Raw genomic sequence first — 20,652 nt, 5'->3', positions numbered from 1 at the left:
GTAACATCAAAGTTATTAATTTCGATATTGTTAACATCGATATTTACAACTTCAATATTACTGATATCATACCAATATCGATATTTAGACTGTCGATATTACTTACCTTCGATATTTTTGTATATCGATATTTAAACTTCGATATTTTGGTATATCGATATTTAAAACTCGATATTTTGTCTGTGTACCCTTTCACCAGCCCTAAGGGAGGCCTTGATAATAACATTGCTCAAAAAAGATAAACTACCCACTCACTCTGACTCATATCGCCCACTTTCGTTAATAAATATAGATGCGAAGATCCTGGCAAAAATACTAGCAACTAGACTTAAATCATTAATGCCCAATTTAGTATCACCAGATCAATCAGGGTTTATATCTGAACAGTCCACCTCATATAATGTATGCACCTTTTTTTGCTATGCATCATAATCTTGATCCAAAGTTAAGGGCAGCGGCTGTAATGCTAGATGATGCCAAAGCCTTTGACTCCATAGAGTGGAGCTATCTTTTTATATACTAGGGCGCATGGGGTTTCCCACCATGTTCAGCCCCTGTATTCGATTGTTGTACACCGACCCCACAGAAAGAGCACGTGCGGAGGGTGTCACCTCAGACCCCATATGGATCAGCAGGGGAACTAGACAACGCTGCCCCCTATCACCCCTTCTATTTGCAATCCCACTAGAACCGTTGGCTTGCATTATAAGATAGTGTCATGGAAAGGCAGCACTGCGCTTTGTCCACCGCCCTGTGAGCATATCTCTTTAAGCAGATGATTTCCTGCTATTTATGAGAGAACCACATGTATTCATGGAAACAATTGTAAGAGAATATATAAGATTTGGGAGGTTTTCGGGTCTTAATATCAACTGGTCCAAGTCAGTAGTGGTGCCGCTCACTGAAGCCACTTCTCCTCACGATCTCGAGTTTCCCCTAAACTGGGCGACAGAGTCAGTCAAATATCTTGGGGTATGGGTACACAGAGACCCGAGGTAGTAATTTGTGAGAACTATGGCCAGCCTGTACTCATTTAGAACAACAAGTGGACACATGGATATGATTGCCACTGTCCCTGGCGGACCGCATGGCACTTCTCAAAATGGTGGTGTTACCCAAGTTTCTTTACCTTTTTAGCACTATCCCAATACAACTGCCCAGTGTCTTTTTATAAACTATCTGATCGCTATTAATACGGCTGATCTGGGGAGACAAACAGGCCGAGTGAGCTTGACGACCCTCACATTGGGATATGAAGACGGGGGTTTAGTGTACCGGATCTACCTTTAGATTATTTATGCGCCCAAGCTCAATACATGCACTATTGGTACCAGAAGCACGACTTCATCCCGCACTTGGCGGTTGAGGATGGTGATGCACACCCTGTTCCTCTGCATTCTATACTGAGGCACAAACACAGAGGCACGCCCAGGTTTGAAATTAACACAATCGACTCCAAGATTGCAGCTTGGCAGGCTTTGGGCTGAAGAGCAACAAAGTTACCTTTACAACTCCCCACAGTTACCCCTGTCATACCACGCGGCCGCTTCGGTCACACATGAACGTGGGGTCATGCGTCTCTTGACACTGGCAGGGTTTGAAAAAATGTAGGATGTCTTCCCCAACGGTACTTTTATAACATTCAAAGATCTAAATGATGTACAAAATCAAACACCACTGTTCATTTTTACGGTGCACAGACTAAGAAAAGCTCTACAAGCACACTACCCCACGATTCCCACTGAACCCCCTACGCTAAGCTCCCTACACACCCTACTCTATAAGTCCCACGAGACACAAGATGATAACTAAGATGTACAAAGCGGCGAGAGAGGAAACACTGCTACCACATAATAAGGCCATGGCACAGTGGAACGAGAAATTAGATCCACAAGTAACCCAACAAGACTGGGAGTACTGCTGTCAAATAACAAGCGCTCTAACATCTAACGGAAATGTATGCATTATTCATTTAAAATATTTCCATCAAATGTACTACCCACCATGCAAACTATGAGGCATATTACCAAGCAATAGCGATAATTATGGTTAGAGACAAAAATTTACCGCTGAGCTGCGGCAATTTTTATCGCAGATAAACCTATCAATCAATCAATCAGTGACACTTATAGAGCGCGCTACATACCCGTAGGGTCTCAAGGCGCTGGGGGGGGGGGGGGGGGGTGCCGCTACTGCTCGAACAGCCAGGTCTTCAGCTTCTTCCTGAAGGAGAGGTGGTCTTGGGTCAGGCGCAGGTCGGTCGGGAGGGAGTTCCAGGTCTTGGCGGCCAGGTAGGAGAAGGACCTTCCTCCTGTAGTCGCTCTTCGGTATTACCAAGGTTTATCGCAAAGGCGATAAAAATCGGCCGCAATGCATGAATATCGCTGAAAAGTCAGCGATATTCATGCATTACCGAGCTAATGCTCTTAGCCATGTTATCCACCTCCCATTGGATAACATGGCTAAGAACTCCTCAGGGGCAGGTGTTAGCTTTTGGAGATATTCGCGCTTAGCACGAATATCTCCAAAAGTTGGTAATAGGAGATAGCGATGTTAGCGACTGTTTCCAGTCGCTAACATCTTGGCACGCCCACTTTGCATGTCATTAGTGATAAATATCACTGACATGCAAAGTGGGGCCCAAGATGATCGCTATCTCCTACTAGCTCTCGCTAACTGGTGTTAGCGACAGCTAGGTAATAGGGAGATAATTTTATCTCCGCTTTCTTGGCTTTTTAAACCAAAAAAGCGGAGATAAACCCCCTTGATAATATGCCCCTATCTAAATACAGTTTACGAGATAATGACAATTGTAAAGGATGTGGGAGCGCAGGGGCGGACTTCTGGCATTTGACGTGGGAGTGTGCAAGGGTGAGGACATACTGGGAGGAGGTCATCACTACTCCGCACGAAATGACTACTTTGACCCTACATTGCACTCTCCGTGTGGGCCTGTTGCACCTGGTGCCATTCGTAAAGGGCAATTTCGGCAGATTAATAAAATAAGCGCTGCTACTTGCCAAAAGGAGTGGCAGTGGAATGGGGAAGCAAGGTTCGCCCATCTCCTGAGCTATGGTTGAAAGACATGGTTTACTGACGTGGCACGTTAACATTATATGCTGAGGAGCTCCCTACCACCTCTAGGCCAAACGATATCTGGGCACCTTTGTTGCAATATTTACGTAAGAAACAGCAAAAGGGAACAGCTAGTCCAGAAAAGCCAGACTGAAGCACTAAGAATGCCTAACATACAATCATGTCCCGCAATACACATCCATGCCAGTTAAAACTGAAAGTATAAATGTACGACATTACCATTGGGTTGCTTTCCGTTACGTTTTTGTATGCACATTGATGATGTATTGTAATTTCAGTGCGAAAATATGTATGTATTTTGTGAAATCAGTAATAAAAAACGGTTATGAAGAAGAAACAAATGTGACCCTGAGAGAACTGATTCACTTGTGCATAAGTAAGACACCTGTGACTGAGTGCACATATATAGTGGGGGTGCAAGAACTGCTCCTTTGCTAGATTCGTGCTACTTTTGCTGTCCCCTTGAGATACAGAAGGGCCACCAAAAACCAGAGGGAGAACCTGGTGACAGAGAGTACAGGAGGGAGGGGCAGGCGCGGCCCCTTTGCCACGGTAACACCCAGAGACATTTACCTCTTTCTATTTATAGTAGTTTATAATATTGTGTGACAATGTGTGATTAAAGTAATTGGTTTCTTGAAAAGACTACGCATTTGCGTTATTGGGCATATGTGTTGATTGTTGAGCTCTGAGCTCGAACACCCTAACACTACTTATCTGAGAAGCTTGCTCCAACTCCCCCGAGAGGCAAGTGCAGAAAGAGTTGTATTGGTCCCAGTTTGCAGAACCATAGTAGGAATGGTCCTGGCTCAGAGTCAAATGCCCGCAACCTACATGGCTGCAGTACTTTACCCCCTGACCTCCAAATGGGCCCGAGTGAGGTCTAACAAGGCCACGTCACTGTGGAGTCCTCCAGCGGCCTAGATTTCAGATACGTGTGTAGTTGGTAGTTTTCCTGAGTGGGATTGGCCCTGGGCTAAAATACTGCTTCTATACACGCACCAAAAAATAACATAATACCAGTCTTCTTTGTTGAGCTTTTTAAGGCCACTTTCGCAGTGCTTTTGTGGGCCTGATAATAGGCTAACCCACACTTTTCAGATACAGTTTTAGTTTGGGGAGGTGTAGGGACACAGAATGGTAGGACATTAGCTATTGAATTGCTTTGTATTTATAGCTTCTTATTGTGTTAGTTTCCAAAAAGTGTATATCTTTAAAAATCTGACATGGATTCACTTGGGTAATCCAGAATTTCTCTAATCACAATTTCTTTGCAACATTAAAAACAAAATCATATTGTTCATTCACCCTCAAATTCTTTTTTTTTTGTTTTATTACCAAGCGATGCATGGTCTGTACATAGTGAGAAACATTGTAAACCACTGCTTGAGTGTTGGCTCCGAGTTACGAAGCATTTAAACAAACTTCAGCCTGTACACGTCTCCATGACTCGAAGAACTTTAGTGGCAAAATGTGTATATTTTTGTGGATTAGTCACTTTTTTCGTTCTCGTATTCTCTGTTTTCGTAGTTCAGTAGTTTGTTTTCTTGGGGCGTCCTTGAGCAATCTACAAATTGAGCTATAGCTGAACTAAACATTTTGTCTAATTTCTCAGAAATGTACAACTTTCTGGAGTCTCCCACAGCTTTCCCACCTATTTCCTTCACAAATTATAAGTACCCATTTTATTTCTAATTTGTTTTCTATTTGTCAATCTGATTATTTAACCTGTTTAAACATGGAAGCCACTAACAACATGTTTTTGGCTGCTTTTACCAGCACTTGTGGGTTTGTTAAGCCTGTCCAACTAGAATAGATGCGGTGCCTTCTCCACCCCACTGCAAATGGTTTGATAAGAAGTGCTCCCAGGCTCATAAAGAGCTTCTGGAGACCCTGCAAAAGAAACCCCTTAATCAGGAAGAGGTGAGGAAGGGTAGGGCCACATATAGATTAGTATGAAAAGAACACATGAGTAATCTAAAAGAGGAGGTGTGGGAGATCATATTGGCGGCAAGTGTATCTCGGGACAGCGCAACCTTCTAGAAGGTAGCAAATGATCCACTGTTTAGCTCTAAAAAGTTGCCAGATCAAGCCTTAACCATCACAGCCCAGACGTGGACTGATCATTTTGTGTCTATTAATAATAATGAAGGCACAGAACAACCATACCTTGTGCTCAGGAGGACTCAGGGTTTACTTTCCAGTGGGAGGAAGTAAGAAAAGCCCTTTTGTCGCTACCTTCAGGAAAGGTTCCTGGACCTGGCAGGATCCCTGAAGATCTGTACAGGACTCAGGTGGACTTGGGGGCACCCTTGTTGGCCCATCACCTAATTGCTGCTGTTCATGGTACTCTGCCACCCGGTTGATGCCACTGTGTGATAGTGCCTGTATTCTAAAAGGAGAGCAGAAAGGATTGAGACTATTATAGACTCATCTCATTGGTGGACTCAGAGATTAGAATTATAAGCTGGGTGCTTCTGTATTGCCTCACCATAATATGCAAATGATTAAAACATTTTGTCTAACATACAATATGGTTTTAGATCAGACAGTGGTACCATTGAGCAAAACCTCAACTTGTAACTGTTAATTACAAAGTATACCAAGGAACAGGGGGGCTCAATTAATTTGACCTTCATGGCCCTCAGCTCTTCATTTGAAAGAGTAAATAGAGCTAAGCTCTGGGGCGTGCTGGGGTCCATGAGCCTGCAATCGTCACTTTCTAGTGAGATTTGTACGATGGTCATAAGTGAGTTATGGCCCCAGTGGGGAGTGCACACAGCACTTTAGTCTGAAGATAGGGGTTTGTCAGGGTTGTATCCTGGCCCCATTTTTCTCCATTTTCTTCATTGCCTATGAAAATCACGTAGAATCTCTTTTAATTGAACAGGGACTGGATGTTCCTAGGGTGGGTCGTCAAGCACTGCCCAACCTTTTATATGCAGATGATGCTGTTTTAGTTGCATGTACAGCAAGGGGCTTGCACTGACTTTTAGACCTTTTTATGCGTTTTATGGATAGTCTTGATCTTACGGTTAATTATAAAAAATACCATGTTATGGTGGTGGGCCGCTTACGCACTTAAACCCAAAACTTCATGGCAAGGGGCCTACTTATATGTAGGCTACACATGTTTTACCTGGGCATTTTACTTAATTTCCACCTTAAGTGGCTGCTGTTGTTAAAGAACAATATAATGATTTTTAAAAGAGCCATCCACTGTATCGGGGACATTTCATGACCATTGGGGCATACACAAATAAAGGCGATGTTAGATATTTTTAAAGTTAAATGTATTCCCATAGCCAGTTTTGGTTGTGAAATCTGGGGATAAGTGCCCATCGTGTCCATCCAGGCGGTGTAAAATACGTTTTTGCAAGGACTCTTGAATATCTCACAAGGCTCATCAACTGAGATTGCACATGATGAGCTGGGTATGGGATATATCAGAATTCCTACATCTTCTTCCCCTTCTATTATGGCTCTGAGCTGGGTAAAGGACGAGCTGAATCTTAATAAATTAATTGTGCGTGATTGTATGGCTCTTGATAGGTAAACATCGTTTACCACAAATTTTTTACAACGCGGTACCTTTACCACGCATCCCTTACAACGCAAGTCGTTACCACGACTTGCGCTGGAGGGCGCTAAAGGTTTAAAATAGTTAATTTACTATCCCAACACCTTCCCTAGGGTCCACGGGGACTGGTGTTAGAATAGAAAATTATACTATTCGAAATCCGGACCCCCAACGCAAGTCGTGGTAACGATTTGCTTTGTGAGGGATGCGTGGTAAAGGGATGCGTTGTGACGGTATGCGTTGTACCGTCATACATCCCTCTTGATACCATGTTACACATTCCATGGCTGTGATACATCCTGTGTAACTTGAAAGAACTAGGGAGACAGAAAATCTTTTATGATCCTGGCTGCATTCTTAACCCGATCGGCGCTGCGTGAAATTTTGCACTATGCGGGCGTTTTATTGAGCGGGCGAGTTCGGACGGTCCCTGGTCGTCCTCCACACACACCCACCGTGACCTCGGACGGCCAGGAGCCGTCGGAAGCGCACAAGGAGTTAAAGCCGATATTGCTTAGATTAAGCAACTCTTTACCTATACGGTGGCAGCGGAGCAAGAGGCTTTTGCTTTGACCAAGCGTTCAATGCATCAGTTTATTCTGGTGAAAAACAGGGAGCGGGATGAAATCATTCTTGAGTCTGGACATGTTTAGTCTCCATCGTAGGCTGTTGACAAGTTTTAGGTTAAAACTAATCCATCACGGGATGTTCTCAAATGGAGGTTTGGTAAAAGAATCTGATCTGCCAGTATGTGTCTGTGACAATATTTCAATCCCTGACACTTTGCACATTGCCATGATTTGTCCTAGGTTTGGGAATTTAAGCTACAAATATATACGCCCTATCCTGTTATCCATGAACTTTAGATAGTGTGCTACATTTATCATGGTTTTTATTAGGTGTATAGAGATACAAATTAATAGGTCCATGTGTTTTATATGCTGTTTTTTTAAAATCATTGTTTCTATTAATCAGTTAAAGGGAAATTGATGAATATGTAATTTTTTTCTGCTGTTATATTTTGAATATAAGCTCCTAAACTTTGTTTTATGGGATGCTCACTTTTAAGAGTTTTATGAAAAAAATCGAATACAGTTTATACTGATTGACTGAAATTATGAGTAGGTGTAAAGCACAAGAAAATGAATGTTGTCAGCTTGTTTACTCCAAAATTAATCCAAAGAGCACCTGGCTCCTTACTGGGGCACAGACACATTGGTCTTTCTTGTCACATTGTGAGACAATGAAGCTGTGTGTCAATATCCCAGAAAAAATCCAGACACTGGATTTTGCCTTTGCTGTTTGTCTAATGGCTCCTTCATGAGGTTTATGCACACAGCTAGTTCCTCTCACAGTACTTCTCATGAAGGGAGAAGAATTGTCAGGAGAAGGAACTGTGTGAAATGAACCGGAAAATGGGGATTAGAAGGGGAAAAAGTAGGAGCAACCATTTCTCTCTACTGTAATCTGCATTACATCATACATAGGTTGGCATACGAGGGAGCAAACCTGGAACCCATCGCATTTATGGGTTGGTATGAGAGGGAGCATGCCTGGAGCCGCAGAGCACGTGAATGGATTGATCTGGTGGTATTTTGGGCCAGATTCATCAATGACATTTTATTAATATGGAGAGGCACTTCCGATGAATTGAAAGACTCCTTGAATGATCTAAATGATAATGATTTTAATGTAAGACTAACGATGAACCAGAGCTCATCAAGCATAGAATATTTGGACGTGACATTAATGGTAGAAGGGGAAAACATAAAAAGTAAATTGTTCAGAAAGGAAACAGCCACCAACTCTATCCTAAGGGCAGACAGTTTTCACCCAGAGGCTGTTATCTCAGGTATACCTTATGGAGAAATGGTTTGGGTTAGAAGGAATTGTAGTCGTGAGGAAGACTACACCAGTGAACTGAACAAACTGTAAGAAAGACTGGGCAGGAGAGGTTATGCCAATAAAGATTTAACACGGGCTAGAGACAAGGTGTTAAAAATTAACAGAGAAACTACTTTAAATTCCAAAAGGAAACAAGTGATTAAACAGGGACCATCTTTTGTTACTACATATTGTATACAAAAAGACAAAATTAGACAAGCCTTAGGCAGAAATTGGGCTTTACTTAAGGGTGTGCCAGGTTTGGCGACTGAGTTAGATGACAAACCACGACTGATTTTAAAAAAATGCTCAACGATTAGGGACAAGATTTCAGCCAATTATATTCGTCCGATGACCGCAATGACACAGGATTGGCTTCCACCACAGCCTAAAGGTTTTACGTCTGTGGTTTGTGCATAATATGTGCACATGGCATGAATAAGACTAAAACGTTCAAGTACAATAGTAATAGACAATTCTGGATCAATAACTTTATAAATTGTAACAGTACGGGGGTTATATATGCTATTATATGCAGTTGTATGAAAGTATACATAGGGAGTACTAAGAGGCCCCTTAAAACCAGGATACAGGAACATAGGCGGGCAATTATTAATGGCGATGTAAAATCCCCACTATATGTACATATGGAGAGGGAACATAGTTCCAATAGAAACTTTAAATTTCATGGGATTCAGAAGGTACCACAACATGTCAGAGGTGGTGATTGGGAGTTACGAATCCGCCAGACAGAAGCATGATGTAATATTAAGCTCAAAATTGGGTATTTAATAAGAGTCTGCAAAATACCAAAATAGATGATGTAAATGGTTTGAGTCTCAATGTAAATACTAACGAAATATTTACATAATGTATACATAACATGCATAATGCTCTGTACACATACTGGGAAAAATATTAAGGCAACCGGTTTCACAAACAAAGCATATATATTGAGTAGGTATTAACAATTTGTGGACCCCCAAAAGCCGAATCATTACCAAAGGTCGCATCTATTTTAATATCAATGGATCGATTTAGCTAAACGAAACCCATTCCAATTGGCTAGCGTAATATGTGCTATTCACTACATATACTGTATGATTTTTGTATCTCACGTCGTTGTTTTTCTTTAGGAACAAGGAAAGGTAAACATGAATGGTGGTACGGCCAGGGCCCAATCAGTTAGGGACAAACATATTGGAACAGCGAATGAGATCGCTGCTCACAGAATTGGGTTTGTAGAATTGACGCAATCTCGGTTTGTTGACAAAGACGGAAATGGATGGGCGTATACCGGATGTTATTCGTAAGACGGACCACATTGAAAGCAGGATTTGGTATAGAAGGAAAAACGCATAAACGGAAGTTATCGGGAACAGACCAGATGTAATGGAGGTGTCGGACCTTGGTGAGAACAGGTTAGATTGCACAGGTGTATCTCGTTGGATTTTGCCCGGGAATTTTAGCGGGTCTTGATTGGACATGGGGTTCTTTATATTGTGCGGGATATCACGGAATGATTGCTATCGGGATTTATCGAACCCGGGCGGAGTTGAAGAAAATGAGGCTTCCAATGTATCAGTAAGTGTCTAGCAAACGAGGAACTAAGTAATAAGTACGAGAGAAGTTAGAGTAATACTAAGAGTGCGACGTGTCTGTCTTCTTCTGCCCCTGTAGATTATGGTTTTTGCAGTGAAGAAATAAGGTCTGGAACAGGAATTGTAAAATATTAATTTTTTAGATATTTGGGTGAGTGACTGTTGGCGATATATTTTTATATAGTAGGAGATGCAAGGGTTTTAGATTTACTATGCTTAATGAATGAGGCTCTAAAGGATAAACTGTTTGATCACAATAGGTGAGATGATTGGAGAAGTCTACCAGAAGAATTAAAAGATATCAAGAAGGGGCATATCCGATGTGGACAATATTAGCTTATTTGCTCACAGGTACATTTATTTATGTTGAGATGGAATTTAGCAACAGCGATGTATTGGGAGTGATTAGAATAAACTTGCCATGGGCTATGTGTGCCTATATAAAATACTTGGGCATAGAGTAACAGAAATTGTAGAATGCATTTAAAGGAGTTTTAGAGAGGATAAGCTCTCTTTGAAAGGTCACGCTCTACAGTTACTAGGAGTCAGGAAGATGGCAGACTCCGATTGACTGAACCTTTTCTATTACTAATAAAGTATGGTATTACACTTTTAGATTGCTGAAGGTGTATGATTGACCTTGGGAGCCTCCTACATTTAAGGAATTGAAACATTACAGATTATTTGGAAGCATTGAAATACTATTACTTTCAAGGTGAGCCCTATCGTGTTGACTATAATTGAATGTAACCCATAAGGCATCATATTTGCCATTAGAGGTAAATCTCGAACAGGTTGCCCATACTATCCCGGTATGTCAAACACATGTAACTAAATAAATGTTTGGTATTTATACGGTACAGGTGTCTTTGTATATAAAAACTCCAGCAAAATCTCTTGGTTCTTGAGCAAATGTCATAAAAATGTTTTGTAATATTGTTACCTTATTGGTACCAGGTTTTGCGGTGTTGTAACAACACATGTAAATTTTAATTTTTGTTCACAAATACAATAAGATGTATAACTTGACTTCTACATATACATTTTGTGTTTACATTTACAGCCCTGATGACGTCCTATCTCCAGGACGAAACGCGTCGGCTGTTGGCAGTATAAAGAAATATACTAAGAACACAAGAATTATATTGTTTTCTTGAGGAACTGTTGCTTGATAATCATTGATTTTGTTGTGTCAATTGTGATTAAATAATCGTACTTTCTAAAAAAAATTAGCACTCCCAGCTCATTCTTTGAGTGCCTAATTTCAATGTAGGTGGTCAGAACTTAACATGGCGGGTCATTCCAGCTGGGTTCCGACAGACTCAAGGAACCCTTAGGCGAGTCAGATACCGGAGTGTAATCCCAATGGACGGTGCTCCTGCTGTTGGGATTATGCTGCTCGGGTTCCGACAGGCTTTCGAAGCCGGGCATTCCGACATGGAAAGCCTGTCAGAAAGCGAGTTTGGGGATTCATAGCAGGGCCCCCTTCTCCTTGCGGCCTCCAGTTGGGGGCCCAGGGGGCAGCTATGGTGCCCCCTTGATTCCTGCACTGTGTGGCAGGCACCCTGAGGTGCTGGGATTAACATGATCTCCCATTTCCCTATGGGAGCTTGTGCTATGGCCGGTTTATGCAGTAGTACAGGCTCCCATAGGAAAATGGGAGGATGCAACTGCACCATGTCCTGTCACATCATAATTTTGCTGTCGTGACTGCTGACCGGAGGCGCCCAAATGTTTTGTTCATTTAAAGAAACACATTCAGCATTGCAATGCACTTTCTCTTGATTTATAAAAAAGTCAACAATTTATGCACAAATTGCAAAAATGTCATTACTATAAAACATGCAAGGTGATGTGTTCAGATATAAAGTAACCTGTGTGCTTTGCGTTAGTGAGCATAGATTAACGCAGGCGGACAAAACTACTATTGTTTTTATGCATCTCTCTGTAAATTGCAGTGCATTAGATCCTTGGTGTATTAGGAATATACAGTGTGATGTAAATAATTTGAATTCCCAGTGTTCTTCTGCCAGCAAACACATGATTTTTCATGCAGACATGCACAATGTTCCTAGCGCGTGAGCCCCCTATTTAATATATAGGTGGTATATAAAATATACGTTTATCTGTGTTAGTAACTGCTATGTTATTATGTCATTTGTGTTTTTTGAAAAGGTATACACCCAGGCAGACTTTCGCTACAAGGAACTGGCTAATTCGCAACACATCTTATGAACAACATATGATAGACACACAAATAGTAAAAAAACAAGTAGTACAACAGACTGTTATGATATCAAAAATATATTTTTAATCTCGATTTCTTTTAAAAATTATATAAAAAAAAAAGATTTAGTAAATATCACTGTGTATATATGATGTATATAGTCAAGAATTTGATACATTGATTATGAATGGCAATTCCATGATACATTGTTAAAACCAAAACAGAAAAGAAAATAATTAAAAGTTAGTTTCAGAATTATTTCTCCAAATTTTGTTAGACTTGGGCTGTGTCAACGCGTTTCGACAAATCTTTTGTCTTCATCAGGACTTTAGAATATGCTGCATATTCTAAAGTCCTGATGAAGACAAAAGATAATTCTGAAACTAACTTTTAATTGTTTTCTTTTCTGTTTTGGTTTTAACAATGTATCATGGAATTGCCATTCATAATCAATGTATCAAATTCTTGACTATATACATCATATATACACAGTGATATTTACTAAATCTTTTTTTTTTTATATAATTTTTAAAAGAAATCGAGATTAAAAATATATTTTTGATATCATAACAGTCTGTTGTACTACTTGTTTTTTTACTATTTGTGTGTCTATCATATGTTGTTCATAAGATGTGTTGCGAATTAGCCAGTTCCTTGTAGCGAAAGTCTGCCTGGGTGTATACCTTTTCAAAAAATTATTGTTTCCCTGACCCAGGAGTTGATCCTTAACAGGGGGTCCCTGATACTTACCCAAGATTATGTCATTTGTGCACATAAAGGGTTCTTAATGTCAATCATTGTGATATCTTCAGGCTCTAGGTCATGTGACATTACTTCCTGGGAGGATTTAGTTCCAAAGATTATACGATGCCACTTCCTATGATGTCATTGGTTAAACGTGGGGTGTAATGTCACTTCCGCTACCCCTGGCATTTTGGTAAATTTACGTTTATGAGTGTTTCACTCTTACACCAGCCTTCTTGACACAAAAGTGAAGTACTGAAATGGTGTTGTTAAACTATTCGGAAGGTGTTTAGATACCCACAAAGGTACCAAACTGAAGTTGTATACTACCTTTGGGAATGGTTGAAACACCTAGCCATTTCCTGACAACAATACTATAAATGCCTGCAACCCTAAACGTATGACTGCAGAAAACTACTGTACAGGGCATTTTTTACAGCAGTAACTTTTCACCTGTATGTGCGACTATCCGTAAATTCTGATTCAGGATCTGTCATCTGCACACACAAATGACACTGTTTTCTCTCCCAAGTGCAACTTAAGAGCAAAACAGGTGTGCTAATCACAAGCCCTGGGCGTGTAGCTACGTGAAGTGCACTTCGCACTACGCCATACATGCGTAGAGCTACGCAAACTGCGTAGTGCACTGTTTGCGATGATTGCACAGTGAGGACAAGCATCCGGCACTGTGCAATCATTGAAAATGGTATCTTGCACAGTGCAAGCTGTCTTTTACTGCCGCTCGAGTAGATTTTTACTCGAGCGGCATCTTTCTCAACGTGAGCGGTCGAGAGCATACACGACCACCCGCAATGAGAAACCTGACCTCCCCGCGTTGAGAAGCTTGCCGGGAGATTTATTTTCCACGCTCTCGATCAGCAACTTGATGTTGCTGATCGCAAATGAGGAAAAAGTCTCGCCGGGATAACATTTTGCTTACTCGCGGTTGCCAACTTGACGTTGAGGACCGCGAGCAAGCACAAAATGACTGCTGCACTATGCAGGCCTATATATTACAGATTAACTGTGTTACCAAACTATTTGCTGGTATTGTGACCAGAATTATCAGAAAGATGTTACTCCAGAAGGATAGCTTAATGAGTTAAAGTAGAATAGATAAGCTCGCACACCACAGGGCACTTCTTGCAATATATATTGGAGATACCATCAAGATGTTTGATCAATTAACTTGGATACTTCTATGGCAGTTGTAAAAAAAATAAGTGTCAGGACTCTGTCAGGAGCCCACTGCAGCCTGCACCACAAATTGCCCCTGCCATGTTGCCAATGATGATAGCAACATACCTACTAACCATCATACTGCTATAAGTGTGACAATCCGGACTATAGCAGGCCTCCAAAGCCATAAAAATGGCTTTGGTACCTGCTAATAGTCGATTTAAGGCATATTCAATCATTAATTAACTGCTGTTGCGGTCATCTGTAAATCAGTCAGACAGCGCCACCTTGTGGTAGACTGTCACAAGCCCTGTTGTTGACAATTAAGTGCAGGTGCCGAGCACCGGGAACCGCCGGCTCAAATTAAGTACTGATTTTGCCCATGCTATCTGAAGGCAGTAAAAGTCCTATACAGCTACCATGTGGCAATCGTAGTGAGTGAGAATTGTGGCGGTTTTAAATTAAGAGGGAGACCAGACAGTTATCTTCTCTGTCGCCGGTACGCCTAAATCTTTTCATTGGACCCTTGCCCAACAAATATGGTTGGATACTGAGGTTTTACTTTTCAGTTGTTGTACAATATAAAAATTACCCTGTATTGTGATGTCATGTAGCTCAGACCCCAAAAATACTATTCCCAGCACTGATGAGGTTCGAGATGGGTTTTCTGGATATGTTAGCCATTATGGTGTGAAACTCTATAGGCATAAAATATGTACGGATAGGGATTAAAACTTACCATTTTCAAACTCATTTACGATAATATTGCCAAGCTCAGTAAGAGATTTAGGTATTCTTTTAAATGTCATCCACATTGATAAGCAGAATTGTTTTTTTTAAAGTTAATTTTCTTGAAAAGCTATTTTATATTTGACACTCCCCACTTGGGGTTGATACTAAACAACTAAATAAAATACAAGTGATTTTCACTAGTTTTGTCTAGGTATTTTGGGGGGATACATTCTTTTGTACGCGGTCATTACACCCTGCGTACCATTACTACGCATGCACTACAACGCATTCGCTGTAATATTGCGTAGCCTTTAGTACGCATGTTCTTACTTTGCATGTGCTGTTACAAAGCATGCATAGTAAAATGGGAGTCGAGGAGGCAGCAATGAAAGTTCTGGGGATGCAGCGATGGCGGTTCTGGGCACCCATCGAGGAGATACAGGTAAGAGGTACTGTTAAATTTGTTAGGGTTTATGTTTGAGGAGTAGTGTTTTTAGTTTAAGGGTAGTGTTGTGGGTCATGTAGAGTAGTGTTTGTGTGTAGGTACAGGAGTAAGGGTGGGCGTAAAATCCGTTTCGCGGGCGAATGTGCGGATTTTCCGCGATTTCGCGATCCGCGAATCTCGCGAAATCGCGGTAAAAACCGCGAATCAGCGGGGACAAATTTTCAGCCAAGCAAGGGTTACAGCAGCAGGTGCAAAAGTTGAACCTAATTTCTTTGTAACCTTTTACAAAAGGGTTACAAACAGATTAACTTCAACTTGGACACCTGCTGCTTATTGCTTCCTGGCGCCTCGTTGCCTACTTGCAACTATTCTCTGACCCTGCTCTGACCCTTGAAGCAGGGTCAGAGAATAGTTACAAGTAGGCAACAAGGCACCTGTCCAAGGAATTAAACCTCATCAGGAAGCACTTACAGATATAAAAAACAGGAAGAAGGTAGAGGATGGCAAATACACCCATTTTGAGTTGTCAGGAGGGGTTAAACTAAAAGAGACCTTTACAGTGCAATTTTCATATGCATTTTGCTAAAAATAAAAAGCTGTATGTTCTGTAGGGGCAACTCAGGAATCTGGCCCTTCAGAGATCCGGCCTCTCTTTCTTTCTCTCGTTCTCTCTCTCCCTCTCTCTTTCCCTCTCTTTCTGTCTATCTATCTATCTATCTATCTATCTATCTATCTATCTATCTATCTATCTATCTATCTATCTATCTCTCTCTCCCTCTCCCATAAACAACTGCATGGGTAACTTCGCTATGAAAGCGGCTCGCAAAGACGCAAAAATCCCCGCGAACACGCAAAAAACCCAGCGAACACGCAAAAACCCAGTGAACACGCAAAAAACCAAAAATTCGCGAATTTTGCAGATCGCGAATTCGCAAATCCGCAAATTCGCGGATCGCGAATTCGCAAAATTCGCCCATGCTTATACAGGAGTGGGCAATGGGGTAGGGTCGTGCAGGGGTTAGTGCTTTAGTGGTGTTTGTGTAGTGTAGGGCAGTGTTGGGGGTTGTGCAGGGTAGTGTTTAAATGTAGGGAGCGGATTGGGGTTGGGGCAGGGTGGTGCTTGGGATTTTGTTTTAGGGTTTAGGGTACTGTAGTAGTGTTTGTGTATTGTAGGGTAGTGTTTAGGGAAGTGTCAGTGGGTTGTGCAGGGAAGTGTTTGCGTGTAGGGGCAGGACTGGGAGTAGGGGCAGGGTCGTGATTAGGGTAGTGTTTTAGGGTTTAGATTAGTGTTGTAGTGTTTGTGTAGTGTAGGGTAGTGTTTTAGGGTTTAGGGTAGTGTCGGGGAGTTATGCAGGGTAGTGTTTCAGTGTAGGGGACGGACTGGGGGTAGGTGTATGGTCATGCTGGGGTAGTGTTTTTGGATTAAGGGTAGTGTACTAGTGTTTTTGTAGTGTAGGGTAGTGTTTTGAGGTTTAGGGTAGTGTCAGGGGGTCATGCAGGGTAGTGTTTAAGTGAAGGGGACGGACTGGGAGTAGGGGTAGGGTCATGTTGGGGGTAGTGTTTTAGGGTTTAGGGTAGTGTTGTAGACTTTGTGTAGTGTAGGGTACTGTTGTAGGGTTTAGGGTGGTGTCAGGGGGTCGTGCAGGGTAGTGTTTAAGTGAAGGGGACGGACTGGGAGTTGGGGTAGGGTTGTGTTGGGGGTAGTGTTTTAGGGTTTAGGGTAGTGTTGTAGTCTTTTTGTAGTGTAGGGTACTGTTGTAGGGTTTAGGGTAGCGTCGGGTGGTCGTGCAGGGTAGTGTTAGGGAGTAGGGACAGGACTGGGGCTAGGGGCAGTGTTGTGCAGGGGGTAGTGATTTAGTGTTCAGGGTAGTGTAGTTGTGTTTTAGTGGTGTAGGGTAGTGTATTTTTGAGGGTTTTGGTAGTGTTTTTAACTTTTGGAAGTGTAGTGTATTTGTATGCAGTGTTGGGTTTTATTATTACTAGTTAAGTTTTTAGTTTGCATACATTAACACTTTCAATGTAATGGTATGCGAACTAAAAACTTGCATAGCAACGGTTTTTGCTAAGAAAAAACTGCGTAGTAATTGCATGCGGAATAACGAGTCATATTCATGTTGGGAGCCAAATTATCATGGAAGAAACTGGGGCTTGGAGAGTTAGGACTATCAGATCAGCAGCTTTACATGTGAGCCTTGTAACTGAAGAGTTCTATACCCTTAGCCGTGTCCCTCGTCAAGTCTATGTGGGGTCAGCGTTTAAGAGTATTTTCAGATACATACAGCAAGGAGGAATTTCTCTATAAGGTCTCCGGCCCACATGTAATGTGAACATTTAATTTTCAAGTATTAGGGAGCACTGACAAGATTTGGTTCATGATAATCAAAACTATGAGGATTATGAACTGTGGGAATTGTCAGCTAATTTTGGACTCTCTGGGAAATCTGAGTGCTTAAAGAACAGTCTAGCACTCCCACTGTGAGACTGTTTTTTTGCGAAGATTGGTGCTTTGGGAATCCCTTTTTACCGACACATCCTGGAGACTTTAAATTTAGGCCACAACAACTCCCTTCCTCAATCACCTGTGTAGATCGTAGAGCTAAATAACCAGCTACTGCAAGCTTTGAGGAAGAAAACAGGAAATTTGACTTTATAAATAATGAAGTGTCCAGATGGTGTGAGTACATCAGCAGGGCAGTGAGTGAGACATGCTTTCTGTATAACACGTGTGGGCTAGATGCTTTCCAAAGCCACGCTTCTAGGATACATGGCACCTATCAATCAACATGCTTTGCAGTTGCTTGAATGACCACACCGAGTATGAATATTTTTTCACGCTTCCCTACCTTTCCAACTTTTGCTGTAGCTACATTGACCGGTGTCTGAAGTGTGATCTTCCAAGAGACAACCACCTACATATGTTTATTTCTTATCCACTTATGGACGCTTTCTAGAGGAATTTGAGTATTATCGGGCACAAAAGTACAAAAAATCAATGCCTTGATAATTGTTGGTTTTATAATAAATGGTTGCGATGCATCATATCGCAGTGAAAGCATTTTTTAAATAGACTCTCAGCTAATCCACCCCCTGCTTTTCCCTGAGCAAGAGCTGCTGCTATTAGACCTCATGCTGGATAATGGATGCCAAGATGATCTTAATGGAGTGGAAATCAACGTCCCCGATCTCCTTAAAAAAGTGGTGGAACATGTTATGCTCCATTAGAAGTGCAGAAAACATAATGTACAAGAGATTACATAATGCACCCAGTGCCAAACACTTAAGGGACTCTTTTGATATGTACTTACAGATGGCCAAACCACTGTAGAGGTTACGTTGCCATATGGGTCGCACAGGAATTTTATGATGGATACCAATTCTGCCAGTATTGTCCAGCTAACGGTTCTCTCGGGCTCGTCAACATTATATATTATATCCCTAATTTTCCTCCTCCCTTTCCCTCTTCCATCCATTGCTTTTCATACTCAGCTGTATTTTTTTTCTTATACTTGCCTTCATATGTTGCTTTTATTACGGCATTTTTTTCTATTTTTCCATGATGCATTTCTGTGGTTGATACCAAGCCACTCCCCCCAGGGGAGATCTTCCTGTTCACCTGGGGATGTTGATGCTGATTTGTTGCTTCACAATTCTCTTGTATTCTTACATCCCTAGTCCACAACCTTTCTAACATGTATCAGGATCTCACGCCGCAAGTCTATTGTCGTTCCCCCAATCCCCACCCTGGCAATGCAGTCCTTGTTGGAAGTGTGCTGTGCACGCCTTTGTTACCTTCTAAAACTCAATAAAACTGGCTGAAATAAAAGAAAATATATCTACTCTACGACTCCACCTCAGAAAGTGCCAGCTACTCGGGTTCTTTTAAGCGATGGTGGGGAACAGAGGCGTGATCGGATGATCTGTGAGTGAAGGCACCAAGATGCAGTGTGGACACGCCATTGTGCTCGCCTTATCCATCTGCAAGCAGGAAATCAGATGCAAATTCTGTCCGATTGAAATGGCTAGTATTGTGTATGGGTCTTTCATTGTTTTGTGGCAACTTTACATCCAGTGGCTATATGAGGACAATAAAAAACTAGTGGGCAGAGGTGGTATGGACAAGCAGCCAGAGCTACCAACTATGAACTGAGGCAACCACGTTCAAGTGGCTGCCTTGTCTCAACATCCTGTAAATCTGGGGATATCGCTTAGGGACATATTTATCAAAAAATCATGAAACGCAACTGAGCAAGCCACCTTACTGCACTGTGCTGCATGAAAGGGAAAGGGCAGAAATGCCTGGTTATCCCATTGTAAGGCACATTTCTGTAATTTCCTAGTGACAGTGCACTTTTGGCAGCGTAGAGCCAACGCAGGCAGCCTTGTGTCATGCTGCAAGAGTGCCTGCATTGTAGGCAGGATTGCTTTTGTGCAGGAAGGGATGCCTTCCTGCACAAAAACAATCCTTAGAGGCACTTTGCTCTATCTAAGTGACTTAGGAAGAGGAAAAACAGTAAGGAAAAATATAGATATTCCTCCTCGCTGCGCCTCTGGTGGGGAGGCGTACAATTCTGATGCAATCCCAGGTCTACCAATGTTGGTGAATCTTAGAATGTGTCAGAATCCATGGGTGAATGCATGGTCCAACCATGGAACACCTTCCTGCCGCAGAGTAACACAAGAAAGCGATTTGAGCTGCCTTGCGTTACTCTAGATTTATCAAGCCTCTCAGGGACAGGCAAGGTGGCCTTGCATGGCTTGACAAATCTCATATGGGTTTTGGGTCACCCTTGCTTCCCCTTGCGTGGTGTGGGGTGGCGCAAGGGCGGTGCAAAACCTTGATAAATATGCCCCTCAACCTCTCCGTACCTAGAAAAAGATCTCATCTAGTGCGTATATAAAGCACGCTAAGGCTTGTTGGCCAAGTTCATGCTATAGAAGAACAGCACAAAAAGTAGCAGCAAGATGGCAAGGAATGAATTTCTGAGATTTCGCTTTAAACGAGATACTTTGCTGGTACGTAATTTATGGGAAATTAGTTTTGCATTTTGTGGAATTGCAGCTGACCAATTACAGTTTTTAGCATGAATGGCTACATTTTTTTAGTAACAACGCTACGCTTCCTATGTGGATTTTAAAATAGGCAATTTTAGCTTTTGTAATTTTG

The sequence above is a fragment of the Lissotriton vulgaris genome, chromosome 12 (genome assembly GCF_964263255.1).
Source record: "Lissotriton vulgaris chromosome 12, aLisVul1.2, whole genome shotgun sequence".
Lineage (NCBI taxonomy): Eukaryota > Metazoa > Chordata > Amphibia > Caudata > Salamandridae > Lissotriton > Lissotriton vulgaris.
This window is presented reverse-complemented; position numbering follows the sequence as displayed.